At 41.7% G+C, this 24,213-nt stretch overlaps 1 pseudogene; it reads left to right on the top strand.

Annotated features, from left to right (window-relative positions):
* Window positions 1–21,693: 21,693 nt before the first annotated feature.
* Window positions 21,694–22,569, top strand: LOC115837292 (annotated as a pseudogene).
* The last annotated feature ends 1,644 nt before the right edge of the window (window positions 22,570–24,213 follow it).

The following is a 24,213-nucleotide window of genomic DNA, read 5'->3' as shown; positions in this document are numbered from 1 at the left end:
CAGTTTAATTACAACTTAACTTGGGTGCTTATGGACCAGTATTAACTATTTAAGCAACTCAAAGGCTGAGAATAATGAAAAGCATCAGGGACCTGAGTTCCAATGTTTTGATGATTAATGTTTGTAAAGCAGTCCTAGGAGGGTCCCTGGGCCTCTGTTTCTTCATTTGTGCAATGAAACGAATCTTTTGAGTGCCCTGTCAGTGGCCTTCTGGTTCTGTGCTTCTCTGAAAACTATCAAATTAACAAACTTCTGGAAGTCAATGATCGGCCAGAGTAAAGCCATGTTGCTCACTGCCCTGCCTTGAAAAGTTAAGGTGTGAAATCTCCATTCCAAAGCATCAGCAAACCCTGTGCTGGACACTAGGGCTAGACATAAAACCTTGGCTATCCAGAGCTGAATTTCCATCAGAAAGGAAAAAAAAAAGAAAAAGAAAAAAAAAATAGCTGGAGAATAAAAAACAAAAAAAGTAGAAAATATTACAACTGAAAGGAATTTGCAGGTTATCTGGTTCTATTCCTTTCTTGTACAAATGAGTAAACCAAGGACCAGGACAACAAGAGTCAAAAGTCATTTCCCCAAAAATGCACAGCTGGAGGAAGCATGGTTTAAGAAGGAAAGAGCACTGGACAGGGAGTCCTTACTCTACAAAGAACTAATTATGCCACACTGGGTCAGTGGCCACACCTCTCCAGGCCTCAGCCTTTCCTGGGGAATTATACAGTTCGACTATTGCTTCTTCTACTCTAACCCACTCTATGTTTGTGAACTTGGGACTAGAACTCATCCTCCTGAGCCCCTACCCTGGGCTCTCTCTGTCCTCCCAAAAAGAAATACCGATGCTGAGGAAACACATCCAATTGCAAAGTCCTAGGAAGATGAGAAAAATGGTAGAAGCTGACTTATCCTGCAGCCCATTAGTACCCCAGAAGACTTGTCTGATGATTCATATATGCATCTCTCAGAATATCCTTTACCCGGTCCTGGGAATACTTTCACTCGTTTAGTCACTCAGAAATGCATAATCCTTAAGGATAGGAAATAGAATTGATAGTGTTCAAATTCAGAAGACAAAAAGGGGTGTGCATCAGTAAAACTGATGAAGCCACAGCTTCAGAGTACGAGGTGTTCCAAGATCCTGGGAGAACCATAGCAATGGGTTCACATGATCATACAATTGTATAAAATTTGCAAAAGTGAGATATTTTTGCATTCTTTTCCTTAAAGAAGGCAGTAAGACTGAGGCCCAGCAGGGCATGGTGGCTCACGCCTCTAATCCCAGCACTTTGGGAAGCTGAGGTGGTTGGATTACCTGAGGTCAGGAGTTCGAGACCAGCCTGGCCAACATGGTGAAACCCTATCTCTACTAAAAATACAAAAATTAACCAGGCGTGGTGGCGCATGTCTGTAATCCCAGCTACTCGGGAGGCTGAAGCAGGAGAATTGCCTGAACCTGGGAAGCGGAGCTTACAGCAAACCGAGATTGTACCATTTCACTCCAGCCTGGGCAAAAAGAGGAAAACTCCATCCGCCACCCCGCCCCCTGAAAAAAAAAGACTGAGTACCTATAAAACTTGCAACCATCCCTATATTCAGAGATGAATTTCCTCTCTTCTCTCCCCTCCCTTCCTCTCCTAGCTCTCCTCCTGTCTTCTCTTCCCCTTCCTTCCTTCTAGGACTAGAAGAAGGAAAAGTTTGATTGCTTTTTTTTTTTTTCCTTAGAGTTTCGCTCTTGTTGCCCAGGCTGGAGTGCAATGGTGCAATCTCGGCTCACCACAACCTCCACCTCCCAGGTTCAAGCAATTCTCCTGCCCCAGTCTCCCGAGTAGCTGGGATTACAGGCATGTGCCACCACGCCCAGCTAATTTTGTATTTTTAGTAGAGACGGGGTTTCTCCATGTTGAGGCTGGTCTTGAACTCCTGACCGCAGATGATCCACCCGCCTCGCCCTCCCAAAGTGCTGGGATTACAGGCATGAGCCACCGCGCCCGGCGGTTGGTGAGGTTTTTAAAGCTACTACTAGGTTCCGGGCGTGGTGGCTCACGTCTGTAATTCCAGCATTTTGGGAGGGTGAGGCGGGTGGATCACTTGAGCTCAGGAGATTGAGACAAGCCTGACCAACGTGGTGAAACCTCGTGTCTACTAAAAATACAAAAATTAGCCAGGCATGGTGGCGGGCACCTGCAATCCCAGCTACTTGGGAGGCTGAGGCAGGAGAATGGCTTGAACCCAGGAGGCAGAGGTTGCAGTGAGCTGAGATCGCCTCACTGCACTCCAGCTGGGGCAACAGAAAAAGACTCTGTCTACTGCTAGGAGAACCCCAGAGAAGGATTCATTTAACTTTTATCTTTTTCTGCATAAGAACAGAAGAAGCCAACTTTAATTTCTAAACTTCATGAACTAGTACCTTGTATTTGGGGGTTTTTACTTTATAGTCAATGAGAGTTCATTTTGTATAGGAAGGGTATTTTGTTGTGCCCACTAGAGGTACCAATAAATACACTCTGCTTGTAACCTAGTCTTTCCCCTTTAGAAGCCCGTATGCATCTGATAGAGGAAATAGGGTGTGGTGAATTGTGAAATTGTAAGGGTAATTGAATCATGTAGCTGTTACCAGATGCCTCTACCCATTATAGCATCAAACGTTACATATGTTCAGATTTCTGAACTCTGCAATTAAAATGAAAACTTCTGTGCAGAAACAGCAGACATTTAATTTCCCTTGTCCTAAGAAGAAAAGAAAAGCCAGATATTCTAAGCACGTGAGTCACTAGTAAAGCCAAATGAAGACCACGAAGGTTCTCTCTCAGGTTTAATACTGAATGACATCCCACACATGGAGATCCTTGTCTTTCTGGAGACTGACATTTGTCATTCCAGGTGGAAGAGGTCAGCCTAAAGATAGGATAACTCAGTGAAATATCACTTTCCTCTCAAGATTCTAAAACACAATGTTTCCCAAACTTGACAGATAAGCATTATCTGAGACCGTTTTTACAAAGCAGATTTCCAGGCAAGGCTTAGGTAGAGTCCAGGAGTCTGTATTTTTAGCAAGCATCCCAGATGATTCTTATCACTGTCACAAAGCCAAGGCCCAGGGTGGCTCCCAGAGTTATCATTATTGGAATAAATATAGCAGCCTTTGGGAAATGGACTTTAACTTGCACACAGCTAGAAAGCCACTGGGATTCATGACTTAGAATTCCATCTTCAAGCCAAGATGTTAAACATATCAATGAATGTGCATTTCTTATTATCAACCATAATGGGTTCCTTCTTCACATCTTAAAGTGCCATATGCCCAGAGTTTCTGCCAGCAGAAAACCAAAATATTAACAGAATAAATGACTTCAAATTAGATATGTGCTGCTGCACTATTCTCAGGTATCTGGAATATTGGCAAATTTTGAACCAGGCGAAGGATCGTTAATAGCATTGTCCTCTGAGCATATGCTTTGTTTTCAACGGCCCCAGTGTTAGCATCTTCATCATCCCACAAAATAAAGCAAGGGGTTGGTTTTGTCAGCTCCTCAAAGTGCTTTCTCAGTGATACCTACAGTCAGAGACAGCTCACCTTGGGGACAGTGCCAGAACTCGTGGCTGCCTCCTCCCCTTGCCTGCCAGCGTCTGCAGTGCCAGTTCCAGCATGATCCAGACAGCTAAAGAATGTGAGGGAAACAGAGGAGGGTCTGCCCGGGGGAAAGGAAAAGGCTCCCTTCCTCCTCTCCAGGGATACCCTCCAACTAAGAAGAGCAGCCAAGACCCAAGGTCAAGCCCATCACACATCTCAATAGTGGGAAGAATCCCAGAATTATGAATAAAATATAAACCTGTAAGAAAGTACCTTCTCACTATCAGGGACTGGGCTCTATCATATGCTATTAATATGTCATGATTCTGTTTCCTGAATACAAATGCAACTCTTTTAAAATATTGTTATTAATTTTTACGAAGAAAATACATTCACGTGTTTAAAACAAACAAACAAGATACAAGGTAAAAATCTTGCTTCTATCTTTGTTGGCAATCTGCCCAGTTCCCTTCCTCCTGTGCAAACAGATTACTACTGTATTTAGTTTCTTGTATATCCTTCTAGAATATATGCAAAAACAGGCAAATACAAATATATATTTACATTTTTTTCTTCTTTTTTTTTTTTGAGTCAGGGTCCCACTCTGTCACCCAGACTGGAGTGCAGTGGTAGAATCGTAGTTCACTGTAACCTCAAATTCCTGGGCTAAAGTAATCCTCCCAACTCAGCCTCCTGAATAGCTGGGACTACAGGCTTGTGTCAGTATGCCCAGTTAATTATTTTTATTTTTATTTTTTGTTGAGATGGGGTCTGGCTGTATTGCCCAGGCTGGTCTCGAACTTCTGGCCTCAAGCAATCCTCCCACTTTGGCCTCACACAATGCTGAGATTACAGGTGTGAGCCACTGCACATAGCCCTATTCTTCCTCTTTTTACATAAAACAGAACGTCCTAGGCACCCTATTCTAAACCTTGCCTTTTTTATTTCATTAAATGTATCTTATAATTGTTCCATATTGGTACAAAAAGAACCTCTTCATTCTTGTTTGCAGTTGCATGGTATTGTTTTAGTATGCACCGATTTGCAGTGCAACTATTCATTTTCAGTTTGTTTCCTGACAGTGAAATAAATGGCTTCACTTTAGAATGCCTAAAAGTTAAGAAAGCCCAGAAACACCGAGAAGTTTTGTGAAGTGATACATGTAGAATTTCTAGAGATTCTCAGATGGATATGATTTAAGAAATACATTCTGTTTCATATCATTACAAAAAATTATTCAATATGTTATAAAATAAGAGCAACCAGAAAGCATCTAAAAGAAATTAGAAAAGATTTTAAACTGAAATATTGGTTAATTAAGGTAAACAATGAAAAAACGGGAGAGGCAGAAGACCAGCTTTGTTTCTAAAACTCCCTTCCAGCTTTGTCACACTCCTCTCAGTTCTTGGAGAGACTAGGGCTTGTTAGAAAAGACTCCCTAAGATTACGTACTCAAGTGGTCTGTCTAATTAGGAGGGGAAGAGAAGAGGTTAGGTAAAGCGAAGGCCAGGAGGAAGACCAGGAGGGCCAGAAGAGCAATTTCCTTATATTTTTATTATAAGAGGCTAAACTGTTTCCTAAGCAGTCTACTTCCTTCAGGCTGTGATTTTACGAAAGAAAAACTTTTAACTTATAACTCAGTGTGCTTGACCACAACACTATTTAAAGGTACATCCTTTATTTTTTAACAAGCCTTGAACTGTTGAGTCATATAGAGATTTGTGATCTCTACTTTCTAGAGTTTCCCACTCAGAAGACCAAACGAGATTTCACCTTCTGCTACGAATTTAAGAGTACATCAATAAGTGTATCTCCAAGTAATTTTAAACATCAGAACAAAGAAGCTCCAAATATTTCTGAAAAGTTGGGATAACTTTAACTTGATCTCCACCTTTGCAAGTCTAGCTTGCGTTCAGTGGTCTGTGGCCTGGGACGTTGGCCAATTCAGTCAAAATTAAATGGGCATAGACACACCCATGTATGACTATGTATGGGTTTGGGGCATAACACTCAAAAATTTTGTCAGTGATGCATTAAAAAAAAAAGAGCTGAATTAAAACAACAGCATAGTTTTACAGAAGTTAAATATGCACTTAATAAATACAGCAGGTTTTCAAATAACATTTGGATCAATGTCTTTTCGTTATAACTTTAAAGAGAAAAAATGGATTTCCGGCTGGAACCACCATCAGTGTGGAGTCTGCACATTCTCCCCAAGTCTACCTGGGTTGTCTCTGGATACTCTTGTTTCCTCCCACATCCCGAAGATGTGCATGTTAGTTTTATTGGCATGTCTAAATTGTCCCAGTCTGCGTGAGTGTGGGAGTGTGTGTGAGTGCCCTGCAATGGAATGGCATCCTGCCTAATGTTGGTCCCCACCTTGCACCCTGAGCTCCTGGGTTAGGCTCCAGCTACCTGACACCCTGAACTGGAATAAACGGGTGGGAAAATAAATGAATGAGTAAGTACAAATTATTGTCAAATAAAAATTCATAAAGTATGTGATAATCATACAAATGCACAATCATAAACGAGGCAGCACAAAAGTGCTCCGTGAGCACCCCCATATTTGTTATTGTTTGTTTTTGAACTGCCTGGTGGTAGGAGGTGCTCCTGACAATTTTTGCTTTGCAAATATTTATTTCTTGATTTAACCCACCACCTCTATGACCACCCTCACACACCGATTGACTAAAAACTTGGTAAATAATTATCTCACTTGTTTTGACTCATCTTTCTTAAATGTGTGTATAGCTCATATTTATTTCAATTCAGTGTTGAGTATTACAAGTGTTTTGTGTCTTTATGTAGTTTGATGACGTTTTTGTGACCAGAAACCTGATGTGGGAACTTAACTCTTGTTTATATTAATAGGTTTTGTTATACTTCATTTTGCTTCAATTGGTAGTTTCCAAGAACCTATGCATGACGTCAATGAGGACTTACTGTAGAGCACTTTACCTTGAAAAAAAAAAAAATCTGCAGTTTGCTTGTGGAAGCCAGCATCTCCCTGTCTACTAGGCTGCCCACCAGGTTCCCACACCCATCACCTTGTATGGGAATGGAAAAAAATAATCGATAGAAAAAGGGTAAGAGAATAATGAGACAAAGAGAGGGAAAAGGGCTGGGTGCAGTGGCTCACACCTGTAATCCCAGCACTTTGGGAGGCTGAGGAGGGAAGATTGCTTGAGGCAATCGAGATGAGCCTCAGCAACATAATGAGACCTGTGTCTACAAAAAATTTAAAAATAAAAAAATTAGCTGAGCATGGTGAGGCACCTGTAGTCCTAGCTACTGGAGAGGCTGAGATGGGAGGATCGCTTGAGCCACAGAGTTTGAGGCTGCAGTGAGCTATGACAGCACCACTGCACTCCATCCTGGGTGACAGAGCAACATATTGCCTCAAAAAAATTAAAATTAAAGTAAGTTTAAAAAAATAAGAATAAAAGATAGAAAAAAGATCAGGAAACAGAGAGGAACAATACAAAACACGTTGAGAAGACAGAGGGGAAAACTAACGACAGGGAAAGGTGTGGCTGGGCCAGGGTCGCAGAGGCAGGAAGGGTGGCAGAGCTGTCAGTTACTGTAAAGTGATTGAAGGAAGGTTATCTGAAATGAGACAAAAGGTTGTAATACCACGTCAGTAGGTGTGGCTCATTGTCCTTGTGAGGAGTGTGTGTGTGTGTGTGTATGCACACGTGTGCAAGTTATGTGTATTTCCACGAGGCTCGATTCAGTTGGGTGAAGTTTTCTGTGTTTGCATAGTATTTCCCATGGATGAAATCGTGCATAAGCAAAACAAAATTCACATCATGCTCAAATTGTTCCCTATTATTATCAATAGTGTTGGAACAACTTCATGTTTTCAAAACAAGAATTTTACCAGAACTGACTGTATTTAGATGATATTTATAAATCTGGAGGTATGTACACCCACAGTTTACGTCAGCTGTATCTCGGATTTTAGGTAGGTTTAAATTTTCTTCTTTCTGCTAATTTGTATTTGCTAAGTTTCCTTCAAGTAACATCTACCCATTTGTAATAAAAAATAGGAAAAAAATATTCTTAAAGTCAGAATTGCGGGTTGTAATCCCAGCACTTTGGGAGGCCAAGGAGGGTAGATCACTTGAGGTCACGAGTTTGAGACCAGCCTGGCCAATATGGTGAAACCCCGCCTCTACTAAAAATACGAAAATTAGCCGGGTGTGGTGGCAAGCACCTTTAATCCTAGCCACTTGGGAGGCTGAGGCACCAGTATTGCTTGAACCCAGGAGGCACAGGTTGCAGTAAACCAAGATTGCAGCACAGCACTCCAGCCTGGGTGAGAGAGTGAGACTCTGTCTCAAAAAATAAAAATATAAATAAAAATAAATAAAGTCAGAATTCTGCCAAAAGCTGATCTGGTTCTAAAAAACAACTGCAAACCTGTGATTCTCTCCCTGAGCTATGCAAATGTTAGTCACCAACTGATCTCAGGATTACACTAGAGCTCTATTCTGCAGCCTCCAGGTCAAAAAAATTATTAAAAGGTGAACTGCCAGGAACCTGAGGACTTGTCTTGCCCAGACTCCTCATTTTACATTTAAGGACATGAAGGTCCGAGGAGGTGAAATGACCTGCCCAAGGTCACGTAACTGATTGGTGACAAAGCTGGAACAAAATCACCAAGTCTCCTGGCTAGCAGTTTAATTATCCTTTGCACTCTTCACCTGCTTTTTTTTTTCTTTTTTCCTAACAGTCACAGAAGTACTGTGGAATTGGGCTTGGTTTACACAATACCAAATCAACAAATCATTTCAGTCCAAAGAAATCTAACAAAACTGTCAACTAGGTGAAAAATAAAATCATGCCAACTTCTTGTTTCACACTGCATAGACAAAACAACCAGTCATTACGTGGATGTTTCTCTTTCCAGCTGGTTGCTTTGGCACTAGGTTCTCAAAGCCTCAGTGTTAGAAAAACTATCTATGGGGTTAGTGAGAGGAAGAGGAAGGGAAATCTTTTTTTTTTTTTAAGGCAAATTAAGCTCCTCAAATCTCTACTGCCCATTTAAATAACTGGATTTGGACATTTGATTTAACTACACTTGCCCGTAAAATACCAATACTCTAGACTACATAAGGAAACAGACTCATTGGAAGTCAATACTGCTTGATATGGAGACAAAGGAGGCTGAGGCAGGAGAATCACTTGAACCCATGAGGCAGAGGTTGCAGTGAGCTGAGATCACGCCACTGCACCTGGGCAACAAGAGCAAAACTCCTTCTTGCAAAAAAAAAGACAGGGTACCCACAATTTCCATGCATTTGAGGATTCTCAATCAATAACCTAACAAAAACGAAAAAGAAAACATGGAACACTGTGATGCCAATTTTAAGCAAAGAAAAAACTGGGCCGGGCACAGTGGCTCACGCCTGTAATCCCAGCACTTTGGGAGACGAAGAGGGGCAAATTATGAGGTTAGGAGTTTGAGACCAGCCTGATCAATATGGTGAAACCCCGTCTCTACTAAAAATACAAAAAAAATTTAGCTGAGCATGGTGGTGGGCGCCTGTAGTCCCAGCCACTCTGGAGGCTGAGGCAGGAGAATCACTTGAACCAAGGAGGTGGAGGTTGCAGTGAGCCAAGGTCACACCACTGCACTCCAGCCTGGGCAAAAGAGTGAGACTCTGTCTCAAAAACAGAAAAACAAGCTGGGCACGGTGGCTCACATCTGTAATCCCAACACTTTGGGAGGCCGAGGAGGGCGGATCACAAAGTCAGGAGATCGAGACCATCCTGGCTAACATGGTGAAACCCCGTCTCTACTAAAAATAGAAAAAACTAGCTGGGTGTGATGGCGGGCGCCTGTAGTTCCAGCTACTCGGGAGGCTGAAGCAGGAGAATGGCATGAACCCGGGAGGTGGAGCTTGCAGTGAGCCAAGATCACACCACTGCACTCCAGCCTGGGCGACAGAGCGAGACTCTGTCTCAAAAAACAAACAAACAAACAAAAAACAAAAAACAAAAACACTGTATTGTATGTCATTGACACCAAGATGGTTTCATTTATCTGCCTTAAATAGATTATCTATGATCAACAATAGAAAATTTTTAATTTGTTTTAGTATGCAGCTGTTTCTGTATACCACTCATCAGGCTAAAGCCTCAGTGAGTACACCAAAGAAAAGTATACCATTTCAATTAGAAAGGATGGAAAACCTGGCGAGGCCGAACACTGGCTGCTCTCAAGAACATGATGGGAGCTAATGAAAGAGCCAGGTTTCTGGCCTTCAACAATTAAGTGATCAGCTGCCTTTGGTTACCCCTAACAACTTACACAGACAAGGAGATTACCAGGCAAACAGGCTGCAACAATTCAGGATCCAGAGCCAAGTGGAGTGCTGAAATGACATACATTTCCAGGACGGTCACTACCTTCTCATATAAAAAAGAATGAAGTGGAATTATTAAAAAATCCAGAACTTGGCAAACAGTTGCTGAAGTGCACTCATTAACATAATGCATCTGTAGAAAAACAGCCCAAGAGGACAGCTATGGTCAGAAGGTTCAGGCTTCTCGGCCTCACCAGAGGTCAGGCTGGTTCACAATTAAGGGCCCTGCTTTTCCCTTAAATAATATTTAGTGATGATTTAATTTTTGTTTTGTGTTCTCTTCTGATTAGAAAGATAATGCTCCGGAAACTTAATTCTGAGCTGAGCACAGTGACTCATATCTATAATCTCAGCACTTTGGGAAGCCTAGGTGACAGGACCACTTGAGGCAGGGAGTTTGAGGCCAGCCTGGGCAACAGAGCAAGACCCTGTTTCTACAAAAAAGTCAGAAAGAGAGAGAGAGGGAAAGAGAGGAGCAAGGAAAGAGGAAAGAAGGTTGGTTAATTCTGGAAAATATAAAATAATAATAGTAATAATAAAAAAATTAAATCCACAACAGAATATCACCACTCAGAGGTAACATTTTTATGTATATACTCTGAATCTTTTTGCTATGAATGTTTTTATATAATTTATATAATTGTGATCAAACTGTATATAATCTTTTTTGTTTGTTTGTTTGTTTGTTTTTTTGAGACAGAGTCTTGCTCTGTCACCCAGGCTGGAGTGCAGTGGTGCTATCTCAGCTCACTGCAACCTCTGCCTCCTGGGGTCAAGCAATTCTCCTGCCTCAGCCTCCTGAGTAGCTGGGATTACAGGCACCCACCACCACGCCCAGCTAATTTTTGTATTTTTAGTAGAGATGGAGTTTCACCACCTTGGCCAGACTGGTTTTGAACTCCTGATCTCGTGAACCACCTGCCTCAGCCTCCCAAAGTGCTGGGATTATAGACATGAACCACCGTGCCCAGCCTCCACAATTTTTATAAATTCATTGGCAACATTGTTTTGTTGTTAACATCTCACTATATAAATAGTAAACTCCTACTTATTTTCTCACTTTTCCAGGATTGGATATTCAGGTTGGTTTCAAATTTTCACAATTATGAATACCTTAGAAACAAGTATCTTGAAACATAAATCTTTGTCTAGATTCCATATATATATAATTATAAGATTATATATATTTTTTTGAGACAGTCTTGTTCTGTCACCCAGGCTGGAGTGCAGTGGCATGACCTTGGCTCAGTGCAACCTCTGCCTCCTCGGTTCAAGAGAATCATCCTGGATTCTCTTGCCTCCACCTCCCAAATAGCTGGGATTACAGGTGGGCACCACCATGCTCTGCTAATTTTTGTGTTTTTAGTAGAGACGGGGTTTCACTATGTTGGCTAGGCTGGTCTTGAACTCCTGACCTCAGGTGATCCACCCGCCTTGGCTTCCCAAATTGCTGGGATTACAGGTGTGAGCCACTAAGCCCAGTTGATTCCTTATGTTTTTAATAATAGCTTTATTAATTTAATTAGCCATCAAAATAACACTAAGAGGTAGGTACAAATGGTGAAATATAGTGGAGAGAAATAATTAATTTGCTCAAGGTCACACAGCCAGTAAGCAGGAAAGCATGGATTTGAACCTGGACTATACTGTCTCTCTTACAGGGATATTTACTAGTCACAAGAATGTGGGGTTTTTTTTAAAGAATTTTTGATAATTATTGGTAAACCATTCAATTATCTTCACGAAATAATGTAACAATTTATATTATCTAAAGAACCATCTATCTGAAATGTTATGATCCAAAGGCTCCCATTTCTCAAATATACCAATTTTATGGTAGTTAAAACAAAAGGCCAGGCGTGGTGGCTCACGCCTGTAATCCCAGCACTTTGGGAGGCCGAGGCGGGCGGATCACCTGAGGTCAGGAGTTCAAGACCAGCCTGGCCAACATGGTGAAACTCCGTCTCTACTAAAAATACAAAAATTAGCCAGGCGTGGTGGCACCCACTTGTAGTCCCAGCTACTTGGAAGGGTGAGGCAGGAAAATCGCTTGAACCCAGGAGGCGGAGGTTGCAGTGAGCCGAGATCATGCCACTGCACCCCAGCCTGGGCGACAGAGCGAGACTCCATCTCAAAATAATAATAATTTGTTCATATCATCTAAGTTGTCGAATTTATTGACATTAAGTTTCTCATAATATTCCTTTCTTATTCTATTATTCTTTAGTGCTTATACTTAGGATCTTTACTGATGTCACCTCTTTTATTCTTGATATTGGTGATTTCTGTCTTTTTTTCCTTGCTGAATCCAGGTACAGTTTTATCAATTATATAAATATTTTTCATTTTGAAGGAAACACTATTGTTTTCATTACACATTTCATTGATTTTTGTTCTCATTTTTATTTTCTTAAAATATTGCGGGGAACGACAAGGAGAGTGGATCACAAGGTCAGGAGATCGAGACCATCCTTGCTAACACGGTGAAACCCCATCTCTAATAAAAAATACAAAAAATTAGCTGGGCATGGTGGCGGGCACCTGGAGTCCCAGCTTCTCAGGAGGCTGAGACAGGAGAATGGCGTGAACCCAGGAGATGGAGCTTGCAGTGAGCCGAGATCGCACCACTGCACTCCAGCCTGTGTGACAGAGCAAGACTCTGTCTCAAAAAAAAAAAAAAGAATTTCAACCAGCTGCTTACAAATGCACTTAACACAAGGTAAAGTGTTTTTGATTTTGTGTTTTGTTTGTTCCTAGCAGAAGACCCTTTTATGTTTTATGAAAGTCATCAGATAAGTAACACCTACTCATAGGTGTTACTCATGAAATTACAAAGCTGGAAAATTCTCAGCTGGAGCCTTGTCTAACTCCTTACCCCAAGTATAACTCCCATCCCAGCTAAGATTCCTAAGAAGTAACTACCCAGCTTTTGCTTAAATAACCAGTGACAAAACATCTTTATTGCAGTTTTAGTCTTTTTTTTTTTTTTTTGAGGTGGAGTTTCGCTCTTGTCACCCAGGCTAGAGAGCAATGGTGCAATCTTGGCTCACCGCAACCTCTGCCTCCCGGGTCCAAGCGATTCTACTGCCTCAGTCTCCCCAGTAGCTGGGATTACATGTGCCCGCCACCACACCCGGCTGATTTTTTTTATTTTTAGTAAAGATGGGGTTTCCCATGTTGGTCAGGCTGGTCTTGAACTCCTGACCTCATGATCCATCTGCCTCAGCCTCCCAAAGTGCTGGGATTACAGGCGTGAGCCACCGTGCCGGCCTAGTCTTGATTATAATAAAGACTTTTACTTTTACATAATCATTGCACATAATAATTTTGGAAATTATGGAGTAAAATAGAAATTGTTGGCCAAGTGCGGTGGCTCATGCCTGTAATCTCAGCACTTTGGGAGGCTGAGGCAAAAGGATTACTTGAGCCCAGGAGTTCAAGATCAGCCTGGGCAACATAGCCAGACCCTATCTCTAAAAAAAAAAAATTATTAAAAATTTAGCCAGGTGTGGTGGCGTGTGCCTGTGGTTTCAGCTACTTGGGAGGCTGTGGCAGGAGGATCAATTGAGCCCAGGAGGTCAAGGTGGCAGTGAGCCTTGATCACACCACTGCACTCCAGCCTGAAATAGAGTGAGACCCTGCCTCAAAAAAAATTTTTTTAAATAAATTGTTAATGATGTCTTCCTATTTTTAAAAAATAGTGCTTAATAAAATCTATAGTAAGATGCCTGAAGAGTTTCACGCCCCATGCCAAGTACTGTCAGCTGGACAAAATGACTTAACCTCTCTAAGCCTCTGCTTCTTCATCTGTAAAATGAGGAATAACAGGATCAAGTTTACAAGGTTGTTAAAACCAACCTAAATGACTTAGTTTAAGTAAAGCACGTGGAACAGTGCCTGACTCTATTTTGGCTATTTCTATTATGATTGGTTGTGGCATCTCAGAGAAGTATGATGAAAATGCCTCTGAGTCTTTGGAGGCTGAGGCGGGCAAATCACGAGGTCCGGAGCTCGAGACCAGCCTGGCCAACATGGTAAAAACCCGTCTCTACTAAAAATACAAAAATTAGCTGGGTGTGGTGGCACATGCCTGGAATCCCAGCTGCGCCGGAGGCTGAGGCAGGAGAATTGCTTGAACCCGGGAGGCAGAGGTTGCAGTGAGATGAGATCGTGCCTCTGCACTCCAGCCTGGGCAACAGAGCAAGACTCCACCTCAAAAAAAAAAAAAAGAAAAAAGAAAAGAAAAAGAAAAGAAAAGAAAATGACTCTGAGGCTGCATCCCAGTAGCCATGAGTTAGTGGGATCTGCCATGGTGTAGGGGAATAGAGAAACACATGACTACCTACCATTTGTGAACTTTACAATGACTGCATGCTAAAAGGATGTGTACAAATTGACAAGTACCAGAAAAGAACAAGATAGCCTAACAGCCGAGGCATTAAAGGTGATCAAACAATAGCTAATATTTTTCTCTTTTAAAAACAATTTTCGACCCCAGCCTGGGCAACAGAGTGAGACTCCATCTCAAAAACTAAAAATAAATAAGAACAATTTTCTGCCAGGCATGGTATCTCACACCTGTAATCCTAGCACTTTAAGAAGCCAAAGTGGGTGGATGACTTGAGCCCAGGATTTCTAGACCAGCCTGGGCAACATAGGGAGATCCCATCTCTACAAAAAATAGAAAAAATACCCGGACATGGTGACGTGCACCTGTAGTCCCATCTACCAGGGTGGCTGAGGTGGGAGGATCAACTGAGCCCCAGGAGGTTGAGGCTGCAGTAAGCCATGATGGGCCCCACTGCACTTGAGCCTGGGCAAAAGAGTACCACCCTCTCTCAACATAAAAATAAAAATAAAATAAATAAAATAAATGTCACCACTGTTACCACATTGTTGGTATAATAGCTAATGAGTAAAGTAAAGATAAAACCAAAAAAGCCCACCCTTTTTTTTTTTTTGAGTCGGAGTCTGGCACTGTCGCCCAGGCTGGGGCGCAGTGGCATGATCTCAGCTCACTACAAACTCTGCCTCCCAGGTTCAAGCGATTCTCCTGCCTCAGCCTCCCAAGTAGCTGGGATTACAGGCATGTGCCACCACGCCGAGCTAATTTTTGTATTTTTAGTAAAGACAGGGCTTCACCATGTTGGCCAGGCTAGTCTCAAACTCCTGACCTCAGGTGATCCGCCTGCCTGGGCCTCCCAAAGTGCTTAGATTACAGGCATAAACCACCACGCCTGGCCTCCAACTTTGTTTTGGATTATAACTTCCATCCATAATATCTATCCAGGTCTTCTTGTACTATATAAAAATAAACCTAATATCCTCTCCCTTGCTCAGGACACTTTATATCCGTTAATTCCCCTTTGTATCTGTCGTTTGGAGAATATTTCTCTGTAAAAGTATTCTGCTTTTATTTTTTATATGTAAAGTATTAATATAAAAATATTCACTATATCATTTAATTATTCTTTGAATAAATTTTCATAGCTTCATATTGCATGATTTAATTCTGAGCCCCTATTTTGGAGCATACAATTTACCTACACTTCCCACTCTTAGAAATGAAATGCCAATAAACATCTTTGTTGATGAATTTGTGCCTTCATTTCTGATTATTTCCTCAAGAAACTAGGCCACATGTCATGCTGTCAATACTCCAGATGACATCACCATTTGGGCAGCTGCCTGAACACACTGCTTGATCATATTGAGCTTTTAGTCAACCAAAAGGGCTCCTTTCTCACACTTGGTCCTGTTTATCCTCATCTCCTCCATCCAGATCCCAAAACATCTTGTTTTTGGACTCATCATTCCAAGCCTATCAAGATTATTTAAAATTAGCTTTGGTAGTTAGCAAAGCAGTACAACTTCAATGTAGAAAATATGAAAAAACACAGAGGCTTACAATGTTTGCGATCTCACAAGCCAGAATTTTCCTTTGTTGCAAAATTGAGAGCACACAGGTTTTTTTGTTTTTGTTTTATTTTATTATACTTTAAGTTTTAGGGTACATGTGCACAACGTGCAGGTTTGTTACATATGTATACATGTGCCGCGTTGGAGAGCACACAGTTTTTAAACTTGCCCAGAACTCCCCCATTCCCACCCCACTTTATTGAGGGAACTTCTATGTTGAGATATCCCTTCTTCCCTTATTCCCCCTCCCCTTCCTTACACAGTCACTCCAGAAGTCTTGACTGGATCAGACTTGCCTACTCTAGAACTTCCTGGCTTTCTCCAAATTCAAAAGATTCACAGCCTTTTGGAGATGCCTTAGATACCTCTCTTGCCGTAGATGCTGCAGGGTGGGAATACCATTCCCCCATTCCCAACTTGTATTTCATGTCTAGCTGTCTCCTTAGTGTGAAAACATCAGAGGAGTGAACTCTATTTCTGACAATACCAAATGGGGTGGCCCTTATTAGAAAACTGTTAATATCAACGAGCCTTTTTTTTTTTTTTGAGATGGAGTTTTGCTCTTGTTGCCCAGGCTGGAGTGCAATGGCTGTTCTCGGCTCGACTCACTGCAACCTCCGCCTCCCGGGTTCAAGCAATTCTCCTGCCTCAGCCTCCCAAATGGCTGGGATTACAGGAGCCTGCCACCACGCCTGGGAATTTTTGTACTTTTAGTAGAGACCTGGTTTCACCATGTTGGCCAGGCTGGTCTTAGCTCCTGACCTCAGGTGATCTGCCCACCTCGGACTCCCAAAGTGCTGGGATTACAGGCGTGAGCCACCGCGCTAGGCCTCAATGTGACTTGTGATTTCAGCAAATGTTTATCGTGGGCCTACTATGTGCCTAGCTTCAAGCTTAGACACCCTCCTGGTTCACTGATGATACAAAAAGAAGTTGCATCCTTCAAAGAGCTCAGAGTTCAGTGAAACCTGTATCAAATGGGAATATGAAGTAGAAACATCCCTCAGGGAATAATTCACAGATTGCCTGCAAAGTGACATATTAAGGCTTTAAAGCTAATAAACATGGGAACAGGCTCATCTCACTGCTCTTGGCAGAGCTGGTCACTCCTTTACGCATGTCAGTACCTCTAGCAGAGCACTTATCTGACCTTTGAAATTATGTGTGTACAATCTGTCTCCCCCGCCAAACTCAATGCTCCAATTCGTTGCTGCATCCCCAGAGCCAAAGCAGTACCTGAACAGAGCAGGCACTCCGCAAATGCTCACAGATATTTGAAGTCACAGATGTTTTAGATCCGTATGTAATTTCCATGAGGAAAAATAACTTTTGACATAACAAAGACCTGCCACCTTAAAATCTGCCATTCTCTTGAAATAGTAATTAAGGGGGCAGGGAGGAGAAAATAAAAATTATTTTTGAAATTTTGAGGCTAAAATGTCATTCTCACAATTTTACAACTTTGTACCAGGCATGAAGGCTCACACCTGTAATCCCAGCACTTTGGGAGGAGGAGGCAGGTGGATCACGAGGTCAGGAGTTCAAGACCAGCCTGGCCAAGATGGTGAAACCCCATCTCTACTAAAAATACGAAAAAATTAGCCAGGCGCAGTGGTAGGCGCCTGTAATCCCAATTACTCAGGAGGCTGAGGCAGGAGAATCGCTTGAACTCAGGGGGCGGAGGTTGCAGTGAGCTGAGATCGTGCCACTGCACTCCAGCCTGGGTAACAGAGTGAGACTCCATCTCAAAAAAAAAAAAAAAAAAAAATTTACCACTTTGCAGCCACCTTCTGGATTTTCCAGCAAAATGTTTGCATCTAGGTGATGAAATTCATGAACATAAAGTGTCAATGCCAAGGAATCTGGGAAAAAAATTCACATCAGATTTCAGAAAAGAAAGATTAAAACTCACAAGTGCTAATCTAACTTCAAACTGACAAAATAAAGACAAATTAATACAGGCTCTCTGGAAAGTCTGGAGCTGAATAAGCCATAGTGCTCAAAAAATAGGTAAACAGTTCCTTCTTCTGGTCATTATCTCCTGAAGTACATGAGACATTAAATAAACATCATATTATGTTCAAAATACTTCTAAGATGAAAAGACTGTCAGCCAAGCATTTGCAAAAGATAATAGCAGAAGAAAAGACATCAGAGAGGTAAGACATCCGGAAAACAAAATCATTTCGCAGGCTTTCAGAACTGCCAGATTCTGAAGCAGGCACGCTTTTTTTCTACTTTTTTTTTTTTTAAGAAAGCTTTACAAAATTTTTTGTTGTTGTTTATTTATTTATTGTGGTGCCTTAAGGGCTGTGAGAGGATTTTTGGACGTGCTTAAGTCCAATTCTCCCATTTCCCTGTTGGCAGGTAAAAAAAAAAAAACAAAAAAAACTAAGGCCTTAGGAACTTCTCAAAGCCAAAAGCAGGGCAAACCTGGGGTCTCAGTATCTAACTCCTGGCCAAACACACTAGATCATAACAAACACAGCCATCTCTGAACTTGATTTTAGGGCATGTGCTCAAAAAAGTTCAGAAAAACACTGAGGGGGAGCTTTAAAAAAAAAAAAAAAGACAAATAACAAATGCACTAGACTAGATTCTGTATTGGGGAAAATTCTATAAGTGACATTGTATATATTTTTCTTTTTTAAATTTTTTTTAGTAGAGACAAGGTCTCACTATGTTGCCCAGGCTGGTCTTGAACTCCTGGGATCAAGTGATCTATCCTGAGTTAGCCTCCCCAAATGCTGGGATTACAGGCATGAGCCACCCTGCCTGGCCTAAGGACATTGTTGAGGTACTTTGTGAAACTTGAATATCAGTAATAGTATTTAATAAATGTTAAATTTTCTGAATTTCATAACTGCTGTGATTATGGAAGAAAATGCCCTTGTTCTTAGGAGATACATGCTGAAGTACTTAGGGGTAAAGAGGGAAGATGACTGGAACCTAAACGGTTCAAAAAAGAAAACAATTTTTTTTTTTTCAGACGTAATTTTGCTCTAGGAGCCCAGGTATAATCTCGGCTCACTGCAACCTCTGCCTCCTGGGTTCAAGTGATTCTCCTGCCTCAGCCTCCCAAGTAGCTGGAAGTAGCTGGGATTACAGGTATGTGCCACCATGCCCGGCTAATTTTGTATTTTTAGTAGAGATGGGGTTTCTCCATGTTGGTCAGGCTGGTCTCAAACTCCCGACCTCAGGTGATCCGCCCACCTCAGCCTCCCAAAGTGCTGGGATTACAGGCGTGAGCCACCGCGTCTGGCCACACTTTTTTTTTTTTAGAAAGAAGTAAAACAAATTGGGCAAAATATTAACAATTGGTGAAGCTGGGTGATGGGTATATAGGAATTCTTTCTACAATTCCTGCAACTAAGTTAAAATTATTTCAAAATAAAAAGTTAAACATTACATATACCAGATATTCTAAATATTTATTCTGGCCCACTGAGCAAAAGTACTTCTGTGATCCCTTCTTGACTGGCCCTACTCTGAAGAAGAAAGTGATAAGCACCTACTCTTGTTTTCTGAAGAATATAGACATCTCCACCAGAGAATATAGACATCTCCACCAGACCAAGTGCAGATCCATTATACTCAGCAGAGCCCTCCATTAGCATCAGGACCAACTGAAAACAGCAGAGGCAGAATCCCAAAGCAGCTGTTAGTTTAAAGGCACAAGATCTGAGATCAGATAGTCTTACCATCCTAAGTTTGCCCCTCACTTGCTTTATGAATGAGGGTGAGTGGCTTAACTTCTCTGCATCTCAGCATCCCCATTAAATGGTGCTAGCAATGTCTACTCCATGGGATGATGTTAAGAATTAAATTTATAATACCTACAACCTCCTAAGCCTGCCTGGCACAAAATAAATTTTTCAGATGGAAATTGTTGTGATGATCTGGGTTTAAATGCACAGACTGCTGGAAAACATCTAATATACCCAGTCATTTATTTATACATTCATTTAAATCCACAAACTTGTATTGCAACAAGAACTGTGCCAGGCATAGGGTATTCAGCAATGTACACAATGCAATCCCCTCCCTGAGGGGACTTACATTCTACAGGATGAGTCAGCAAGTAAAGAGGCAATTACACTCAAAGTGTAACTAAGGACCTGAATGGCCAGCATGAGAGATGTTCAGCATGGGGTGGGAGCACATGAGCACATAGCGCATAGCACATAGGTACCTAAGCCAACCTGAATGGAGCTTGAAGGAAGTGCTATCTCAGCTGAGATGTGGAGGATGAATACGAAATAGGCAGCAAAGGTAGATCAGAAGGAGGAACATTCCAGTCAGTTGGAGCAGAATATACAAAGAGAGAGATAGTATTGCCTTTCAGGAAGCCATAGCACAAATGTATACCAGTAGAGGTGCCAGTGGGACCAGAGATAGGGAAATAAGTGAAATGTTTTTGGAAATGAGGCTGAACAGGTTACAGCCAAAGAGAGAAGGTCCTTGGAGTACCAGGAAACATGAATTTGTCCTGATGGAAACTTTAAAAGATTATAAACAGCTGGGCACATTGGCTCACGCCTATAATCCCAGCACTCTGGGAGACCGGAGTAGGAGGATCACTGAGCCCAGGAGTTCAAAACCAGCTCGTCTTTAATAAAAATAAAAACATCAGCTGGGCATGGTGGCACACACCTGAGGTCCCAGCTACTTGGGAGGCTGAGATGGGAAGTTTTTTTTTTTTTTTTGAGGCAGAGTCTCACTCTGTTGCCCAGGCCAGAGTGCAGTGGCGCGATCTCGGCTCACTGCAAGCTCCGCCTCCCGGGTTCACGCCATTCTCCTGCCTCAGCCTCTCCGAGTAGCTGGGACTACAGGCGCCCACCACCACGGCTCAGCTAATTTTTTTGTATTTTTGTAGAGATGGGGTTTTACTGTGTTAGCCAGGATGGTCTTGATCTCCTGACCTCGTGATCCGCCCTCCTCAGCCTCCCAAAGTGCTGGGATTACAGGCGTGAGCCACCGCGCCAAGCCCGAGGTGGGAAGATTGCTTGAGCCCAGGAGGTTGAGGTTCCAGTGAGCTGTGATTACACAACTGCACTCCTGCCTGGGTGGCAGAGTGAGACCTTGACTCCAGAAAAAAAGGTTATAAGCAGAAGATACATAAGAACAGAATATAGTTTAGAAAAAAATCACTCTGGCTGTAATATGCAGAAGGCAACCTGAACTTCTAAGACCAAGACTGTGAATGTGACTCTAGTTGGAGATGATGGTGATAAGAGCTAGGCTGAATTCCAGAAGAAACTAGAGAAGGAATGAAAGCATTTAGTAATTGCCTGTGGGTGATTTAAAGCAGGTGGCATCTAGAAAGAACTCTGGGTTTCTAGTCATGAGGGCTGCTTCCCTGGTGGCTGCATGGAGACCCCATGAACTGAAACAGAAAATACAATATGAAACGTGGACACAGAGGGAAGAAATGTTCTTCTACTACTAAAAATTGCTGATTTTTGCATTCATATGCCTTCTCATGAAAAAGAAAAACTTAAGTCAAATAACTTTTTTTTCTTCTGAGACAGTTTCACTCTTGTTGCCCAGGCTGGAGTGTAGTGGCGTGATCTTGGCTCACCACAACCTCTGCCTCCCGGGTTCAAGCGATTTTCCTGCCTCAGTCTCCCGAGTAGCTGGGATTACAGGCATGTGCCACCACGCCCAGCTAATTTTGTATTTTTGGTAGAGACGGGGTTTCCCATGTTGGTCAGGCTGGTCTCGAACTCCCGACCTCAGGTGATCTGCCCGCCTCCGCCTCCCAAAGTGCTGAGATTACAGGCGTGAGCCACTGCGCCCGGCCCAAATAAATTTTTAAAACACTTTTTTTTTGGCGACTCCCATGCATCGGCTTATAGCCGGGAGACAAGCTGAAGCAAATAAGCAACATGTAAGATGTCAGAAATGCTTGGAATTTGGACATTGGACTTATGAATGCACAGGAAAAAGAAAATACCCACATAGGCCCTCAAGGACAGCAGAACTAAAGAAAGCTTTAAAAGAAAACAGATTATTATTACAACAAAACACTGGAGAAACCAATGTAGAAAAAAAGGACAAGAAAAAAAGGTCGGCGGGGCACAGTGGCTCACGCCTGTAATCCCAGCACTTTGGGAGGCTGAGGCGGGCAGATCACGAGGTCAGGAGATCAAGACCATCCTGGCTAACACGGTGAAACCCTATCTCTACTGAAAATACAAAAAATTAGCCGGGTGTGGTGGTGGGCGCCTGTAGTCCCAGCTACTCGGGAGGCTGAGGCAGGAGAATGGCATGAACCTGGGGGGCGGAGCTTGCAGTGAGCCGAGATCGCGCCACTGCACTCCAGCCTGGGCGACAGAGTGAGACTCCGTCTCAAAAATAAATAAATAAATAAATAAATAAAATAATAAAATATATCGTTAGAACTTAAAGCTGAAATCTGCAATCTGTTTGTGTGACGAAACTATCTTTTCTGTCTGTGAAATAAATGCCATACTTTGTTATATATGTTAGTGGTATTTATCAGACATATTTTCAGGATGATGCGTCAGGATATCTGGCAGTGGATTTCTAATGCTTTTGGCTGTGTGTTATGTAAGATTTAATATGTTGTTACTGTAAGCATAGGAGTTTTCCTACTATTAATAAATGGGCTCTGTTTTTACATTTATGTTCAGAAAGTTATCTGACTTTTTGTCCTTAGTGGTATGTTCAAGGAGCCTATTAATATATTTACACTTTTTGAATGCTATAAGTTTTAAATTGCTGTGTTACATGATTCATTTTCTTCTAGTTCCTTAAGTTTTTCAAGTTATCCTTTTCTGAGGAAAACTATTCTAGAGGATCCTAAAAAGGGACAAAAAATTTGAAACTACTTAGGAGTCTAATCTTGGTGCCTTCTGATAAAAGTCAGTGTATCAGAAAAGAAGGCAGCCATGTAAGAGGCTAACTTAAGTAGAAGTGCTAGAAATATCTTTGTGTATTAACATGCAATAAAAGGTACCATTCAAAGCAGGGGGAAAGGTAGGAAAAAGAGGTAATTTTTACTGAAAATTAGGGCAATGTTGGTCGCCTTTTATTAAAAGCTTTTTTTAAGCTTTCATAAAGATTGTCTTTTGCTATTTTTGAAAATATGGTATTATAGTTTGTATGGTAACTGGTCATATATGACAGTCTACTGCATAAATATGAATGACTAGGATTAATCTGGTGTGTTTACATAGGATATACATAGTTGAAATCTAGCATGAAAGGCTAAAAAGGAAATACTGCACAATATTTCTTAAAAGTAAAATGCAGTTATTGTGATGAGTCTTTGGTTTAACATCACAGTATTCTGTGATGTCTTTTTAACTTTTCGGAAAGAGGTATCATTTGTAGAAAAAATTTGATTTGAGTTAAATATAGGTTTTTAAAACTAAATAAATAAATAAAACACTTTTTTAAATTGCTAAAGGTATCAGTCACATGAGGTGGGGTAGGGTGTATTGAGTAAGGTGGGAGGGATAGAGGGGAGGAGCAGAAGAGTTTAATTTTAAGAGGAATTGAAATGATACAAAGATGAATTTCCCCCTTGTCACAGTTTTGTCAAAGGCCAGGTTGACAAAGGAAACATTTTTGATAATTTGTATGATAATTCCTCCACTAAGAACTATGTGAAAAACAATTTTATATTTTAAGATGCTTACATTCGGCCGAGCATGGTGGCTCACACCTATAATCCCATCACTTTGGGAGGCTGAGGCAGGTGGATCCTGACCTGAGGTCAGGAGTTCAAGACCAGCCTGGCCAACATGGTGAAACCCCGTCTCTACTAAAAATACAAAAAAATTAGCCGGGCGTGGTGGCGTGCACCTGTAATCCCAGCTACTCAGGAGGCTGAGGCAGGAGAACCATTTGAATCTGGGAGGCAGAGGTTGCAGTGAGCAGAGATCGTGCCACTGCACTCCAGTCTGGGCAACAGAGCAAGACTCCATTTCAAAAAAAAAAAAGAAAAGAAAAAGATGCTTACATTCTATGAGCCAGCAAATTCATTTCCAGAAATCTGTCCTACAGCTGTACTGGCATTCATGAGTGAAGTATGAACATACAAGGTGTACTAATAGCGGACTAATCAACTGTGAGACAGCCTCACTATAGAATACATACAGCTATTTAAAAAATGGGGTAGAGGTGTAAATCTACATTGAGAATAGAAAAATCTCTAAAGTAAGTTGAATTTATTTATTTATTTAAATTAATTAATTAATTATTTTTTTTGAGGAGAAGTTTCGCTTTTGTTGCCCCGGCTGGAGTGCAGTGGCGTGATCTCTGCTCACTGCAACTTCCGCCTCCTGGGTTCAAGGGATTCCCCTGCCTCAGGCTCCCAAGT

This window comes from Nomascus leucogenys, chromosome 11 (assembly GCF_006542625.1).
Source record: "Nomascus leucogenys isolate Asia chromosome 11, Asia_NLE_v1, whole genome shotgun sequence".
Taxonomy (NCBI): Eukaryota; Metazoa; Chordata; class Mammalia; order Primates; family Hylobatidae; genus Nomascus; species Nomascus leucogenys.
Note: the sequence above shows the minus strand (reverse complement) of the source record. Positions and strands in the feature narration are given on the sequence as shown.